Raw genomic sequence first — 6,938 nt, 5'->3', positions numbered from 1 at the left:
GAGGATAAACATTAACCATATCAGAATAGTATCTCTAAAAGTCTTGTGTGCTCATTTTATCACTGTACATTCATGCAATGGGAAGGCTTCTTTTTCTTCTGTACTTCTGCACGTGAGACTGCTTTAACAGCAGCTACACACTCCAGGTTTTACTGAACGTTGTATTTTGTGAAGTCTGTGCTCAAAGAGCATTCTGGTATCTTGGTCAAACACAGACCATGCTGATATTTGTGATTTCAGGGTATCTATGATTCCTCTGACTATAGTCTAATGTGCCTGTGGTTCTAATGCACACATGCCTAACTAATGTGTGCACATTCCAGTAACATGCATGGATCTCCTTAAAAGAGACAGAAACAACTCCAGTGGAGATGGTTTTCTGGAGATGGTTTTCCACAGCTTCCCAACAGCATTCATGGCAGACAGCTTCCATCCATCTGGCCTTATGAAAAACCTACTAAAACACATTTAGACACAGCAGATCCTGGTATTTTGATTCTTCATCTTCATGTAATGCGAAGAATTTTTCTTGGCATGACAGGCATATGTTGACTCATGAGCTGGTGAGGTTTGTGAGAAGATATTTTCTTGTATAGTAAACGTGAGGGCATATTTTCCTGTGGATATTTTACTTTCCTCTGACCTAGTAAAATGTGAAGGCCCTCCTCTCTGAGGTCAATAAAATTCCATTTTTGACCAACTAAATACTTTGTGCACGCTTTCATGTACACATGAACATACATGCAGGTGCCTTGTACTTGAAACTTAGTGGCAAGCTGAGATTTCTTTGCCTCTTGCAACTTTGCATACTGCCCTTTTCCACCATGCAAGCACCCAGCAAAATACTACCTTTTCCTTGGAAAATTCCATGTATGCCTCACTGCATGTGAAGTGCATGTGGCTGGGAGGACTTATGCCTGCCTTTGAAATTGTGATTCCTTGCAGAGCCATACTTTTCATACCATCCAGGCTCCTCACCGGAAGAACATGGCAGGAATACAGACCAGTTTCTTTGGCATGTTTCCACTCTTGGTGGCAACTCCTGTCTAAAGTGAGGTGCTTTCTGGGGGGCTACAGATCTTTTTGATGGGGTTACATTTCTATATAACTTTCCTTGTTTTATGATCAAATTCTTCCATGAACAGATCCCCATTCTTACAGCTGTCCCTCCTCTAAATACTACTTCCATACTTCATGTTTAATTCACATTGTATACCCGGCATATTTCAAGTTTTTGAAGGAATTTCATGATTTCAGAATATCTCCTACTCAGACTCATGACGTCTTAGAACAGAGCAGAAACAAAATTATAATATAAGCTTTGAATTACTTGTTCTAATACTATTTGTTAAATTCAGACTTATTTGATTTGGGGATTTATTTTCCTGCAAAGAGTTTAGTCCTGAAAAAATGACTATAGTTAGTGAGACTTGACTACAATGACTAGAATTAAAACAGCCCGTGAGCATTGTCCCTGGGTTTTACTCAGGGTGAATTTCATCACAGTTCAAAGGTCTCATATGACCCTTTATTAAATAATCATGGCATTAATTGTTGTATTCTACCTAATTCATTAAGTTTTTATTCTCCTTTATTTTTTGTTCTTTATTCCACTTTACTGCAATTAGTAAAAATTAATTTAATACACCATTGATTAAAAACTAAAACTTTTCAAACATTCTGTGCTTCCAATGCATGAAACCTAGGCTTCCTGGAGTGCAGGCGGAATCCCAGCCAGTGGTTTGTGTCAAGTGGTTTTAGAGATACATTTTAGATAATAGAGCCATCACATGAATTGAACATTTATGACTCAGAATCAATTAATGACTAAGATATAAATTTGTTCACTGTTAAGGTTTAGCAAGGAACATGCTAACCTAGATAGACCATGCAATGATGAGTGATATTGATGAATATTACAGTAACAAATATTAGACATTTATATCTGTCATAAAGTATCTCTAATAAAATGAAAAAATGAGATATATTGAGTATGTCATGTTCCTTTTCAGAAACTACAACAGCATTATGCTTTATAGTATGTAATTGATACTTCAGGTAAAACAGTGGGACAGCAAGATTATTTTTCCAAGGGAAAAATCAAAATAATTCATGAAAATTTCAGTGGGTCAGTCTCTGATGTGACAAATAGATTTTTATAGAGTTTATCAAGTTTAGAGCCCTTGGAAGTAGTGTTCTACCTGCTTTTTTGTCAACAGAGAGCCTAACAAATTAATTAATAAAAACGTAAAAAGAAATTCATGCACTGTTACTCCTTTTATACATGTTCTAAAGTTAAAAGTTAGTCTGAGCTTAGAAACCATAGAGTGGGGCACTTCCTTGTTTAAAGACAGCCTGTCCCTGCCGGATTCACTCAGGTAATTAATTGAGTGCTCACAGAGTCCCCGCAGAGCCTGGGGGAAGCTGGTGCCAAGCCGAGGTGGTGAGACTGGAAACTCCTGTGCTGCAAAGCAAAATGTCAGAGGAGGGTTTTTAACTCCTCCTGCTGCCTAGGTGTGCTGCCTACACACCTGGAATTAGTGACAGCTGCTGTGCCTTTCTCTGGCTGAGCCTGGACCTCCTCAGAGTCATTCAGATGTGGAAGCCAGACCGAGCGACAAGTCACAGGAACCCAAAAGTATTTACATTACTGAAGTAATGAAGTTACATAAATATAAGGCAGTGGCAAAGCAGAACCTCCATGGTTTTATTTAAATGTTCAGAGATAAAGTCTGTTTGTTTCCATGCATTATTTCTGTCTCAGCATGTCTGAAAGCAACATTTCTGTGCTATTTCTGCAATATGCTCATGTACATAAATCCTAAAACTGTTATTCTTAGAAGTCACAGATTGTACTGGATGCCTTGAAATTTATATTGCTGCTTAGAGAAGATTGCTGTTTGTCCTTTGAAAAATCAGATATATTTCAATCGAAACTTCCATGTTCCTCAAAACAGAGAAATTAGCTTTGCCAAAAATCTTTTAAAATAAGAAATTACCGGTTACTTAAATAATGAGACTGTTGTGATTGTTTATACAGTGTTTACACAGTGAAAAATAAAGTTGTTTTTGATTATTTCAGTCTTGCCGATTAGCCATTGCTATAGTCATTAAAAAAGCAAAACAAACAAAACCCCAAACCCCTTAGATTTAGATTGCTCAGGTGGATAATTCTCTGCTGTCTCTTAAAACATAAGTAAGACTTTCTTTAAGAAGCCTTTCTGTCTGGTTTTTAGCCACATAACAGATTTTTTTCCACCAGAATCAGCGGGATTTTTCCCAGCACAACACTCACAGTGCCTAGCTCTTCTCCTGCTGCAAAGAGTCTTAAGATTTGTTTTTTCCATCTCAGGAGAATTCAATTAGCTTTCATTTCTTTGACCTCTCACTTGTATTTTCCAAACAGAAGTGCTGTGCCTGTAAAACACCTTCTGATGAAAATGTAAGACTGAACATACCTTATGCCTTTGGAATAAGTGTTGGCTTCCATTTCAGCCCAACTGTTCTTCAGCACAGCTTTCTTGGAACACCTGCTTGGGAGTTCTTAAAAATCAGGCCACAGGTCTTCCACCAGAGGATATTATTAACATTAATGCCTTAATTCATGAATTTACTCTTTAATACTCTTAAGCTTTTATATACAGGCTGTCAGCTTCACGAACCTGGTTGTTACACTTCTGAAATAAAGGATCCTTTAATAAGGTGCATGAATGCCTGGACTGCTCTTGCTTCCTTGAGGCAGTGCTCCCCTGTGAATTAAGCAGTGGTAAGAATATTATCTACTTCTATCTTGAATAAACAATTCTTTTATTTCAGCATTTTAAAACTTAAAGAGATAATTAAATTTTTCTTTTATGCGATAATCAGTATTTCTAATTAATGAGATAAGTGAAATTATCCTAAGTAAAAACTTGTGTTCAAAACCAACTTGTACTATTATCAAGATCAGAATGCAGAGTCAATCTACAGTGAAGACTGAAAATGTGACTTGCACTCAAGGACCTCCTGCCCTACTGAGCAGCTGTAACTGATTGTTGTTAAGTTAGGAAGATACTGAACAAAATGTCACAAGAATGCTTCTTGCACTTTGTGAGGACTTGGAAGCACACATGCACTTTGGGTCTCTAACTGCTCTGGCAGGAATTATGGGAAGAGCAGCAATTATGACAGAAAATAAGAACACAAAAGCAAGAAACATATTGGGACTGAGAAGGATCTTGACATTGCACAAGTCAGATGAGTGCCAAGAATGACTACTCAGAGGCCAGTAGCCCAAAGATACTTGGCCTCTATTTTCACTTTTAATCATTCTGTTCCAGACACGTATAAACAATACCTAATTGTAGGAAAGCTAGGAGGCAATTTTTAAATTCAAGGAGCATGTAAAATGCTAAAGGAAACTCTCATGTTAATAATGGAGAACAAGACTTGAGAGGTACTATCAGAACAGCCTCAAGGGACTTGACAGCAAGCTGACTAACAGCTCTCAAGCATGAGTATGCTGTGGACTGAAAGTAGAAGAAAAGTAAAGGTTCAAAAGAGATGCTAAAAATAACTAAGAAGAGAAAAAAAAAAAGAAGTGTGGTAGGCTGACTCTAGCTGGACACTGTGTACCCACCAAGTTGCTCTATTACTCTCCTCCTTAACTGGGCCGGGGAAAAATCTGCATTGAAAAGCTCATGTTTTGAGATAAGGACGAGGAAAGATCATTCCCGAGTTACTGTCACAGCCAAATAGATTCATCTTAGGGAAATTAATTTATTTTATTGCCAATTAGGCAAAGTAGGATCATGAGAAACAAAAACACATCTGAAAACAGCTTCTGACACACACCTTTCTTCTGGACTCTGCTTCACCCCAAACTCTTCTACCTCCTCAGTGGCACAGGGGATGGATGTGGGCTGTGGTCAGTCCATCACATGCTGCCTCTCCATCTCCTTCCTCTGCAAGGGAAGGACTCCTCACACTCTTCCCCTGCTCCAACGTGGGATCCCTCCCCTGTAAGACAGTCCTCCATGAACTCCTCCAACATGAAGGAGGACATCCTTCCTCACCATGGTCTTCATCACGGACTGCAGGCAAATCTCTTCTCCGGCATTTGGAGCACCTCCTCACCCTTCTTCTGCACCCACCTCGGTGTCTGCAGAGCTGTTCTCTCACATGTTCTCACTCCTGTCCCCCCAACCTGTTGCACGGCTATGACACCACCATCTCTGATGGGCTTGGCTTTGGCCGGGTGACGGTGACAGTGACAGGTCCCTCCTGGACCCAGCTGCAGGTGGCTGTGCCAGCTATGGGGACAGTTTCTGACAGCTTGTCAGAGAAGCTACACTTGCAGCCTTCAACCCCTAGCTGCCAAAACCTTGCCATATAATCTCAGCATAGGAAGGAAAAAAAAAAAAGAAGGAAAGAAAAACTACTGGGGATTCACAAAATTATAAAACATCGTGAATATTTTGGGTAGCTTTGACCCTTACAAAATCAGAATTACCCAACAGGCCCACAATTTCCCTGTGAAACTTACAATATTTGGGATGGTATGACTCAATTGTAAAGTCAAGCTTTAGCAAGAGAACCTCAACTTTAATTTCTGAGGAAAAGTTTCTCACAATTAGAGCTATAGCAAAAAACTGGAGAAAAAAAATGCAGTGTATCCAGTCTCCTAAGTCTAATAAGGTTAATTTATTATTTCCAAGGGCTTTGGTGGTCTTCTGTGTGTTGAAGATTTCCAATTTTTGCAAAAATTTATCATAATTTTGGGAGAATTCTAGTGGCTGCATTTTAAATATTGGAATACATCAGTATCACAATATTCTTGAGAGCAAATAATATATTTTGAAGATATTTTCTCTTTCCTTAATTCCAGCATATTGTTAATAATTTAAGAACTATACTCAGAAAGGAATCCAATCTTTACAGCTTTTTAGTAAAGAAATAGAAAGGAAATTACAAGAGTCAGTGCTGTCTCAGGAGTTTTCAAATAAGGCATATATTTTTACTTAAAATACTTTATTACAGACTTCCAAAAAGTGCCTGGAGAGGCAGATTTCCTCCTTTGGTTTTGTTAATGATCTGTTACATTTCAGTGGGGGTTCTGTGTTTCAACTCCTTTTTTAAACTCAGAATACATTTGGACACCACTCCTGAATGTCCTTGAAAATGAATTCTTTTTTTTCCTACAGTTTCTCAACAAACAAATGCAGGAAATTGCTATAAGAAATGTTCTAAAACCAGCATTGTTTTAATGGATTAACATTTCTGATTATTCTAACCCTGCACTGATTTTCAGGCAATAATCTAAGAGAAAAAGTGAGGAAATGTTCTGGAATATACAGCTGTATCGGTAGCATCTAAGGAACCAGTTATTCCTTTAAAATAATTTGAAAAAAAGTAAGCGAATTAAATTCCCATTGCTTACAAGGAAAATGTCCCGTAATGATTCCCCAGTGTCATAGGATTTCTCTGCACAGAAAAGTATGTGAACAAAACAAGGAAGACATCCCTTAATCATGAATCTGACAGGCCTGACCTTGCATGCTTTGCTAGGTTGAGATCAGGTCCAAGAGAGGATTTCTCAATTGCTTTGTTTCATGCACTTCTATTTTGGTGTCTCATCATCCATCTGGCAATTACAAATTCGGTCACTTACAATGCTGCTTAAATTAGTAATTACTTCACAACACATAGGTGCTTTAACACTGGCTATTTAAAAAGAATAATTCATCAGCAACTGAAGGCTTGATGGAAAAACAAGCCTATAAATGCAGGAGCTGCAGCCGAGTTGTATAGTGTAGTATATTAGCCCTTCCAATAGCAATAAAACTGCTTTAAAGAAGTGTTTAATTATACTTTATTAAGCAAGAGCATAGATGTATTACCACAAGGCAGTCATAATAATTTTTATGACAATACAGTGGATTGCAGGCTCTTGAATAGGT

Source organism: Cinclus cinclus, chromosome 4 (genome assembly GCF_963662255.1).
Source record: "Cinclus cinclus chromosome 4, bCinCin1.1, whole genome shotgun sequence".
Lineage (NCBI taxonomy): Eukaryota > Metazoa > Chordata > Aves > Passeriformes > Cinclidae > Cinclus > Cinclus cinclus.
This window is presented reverse-complemented; position numbering follows the sequence as displayed.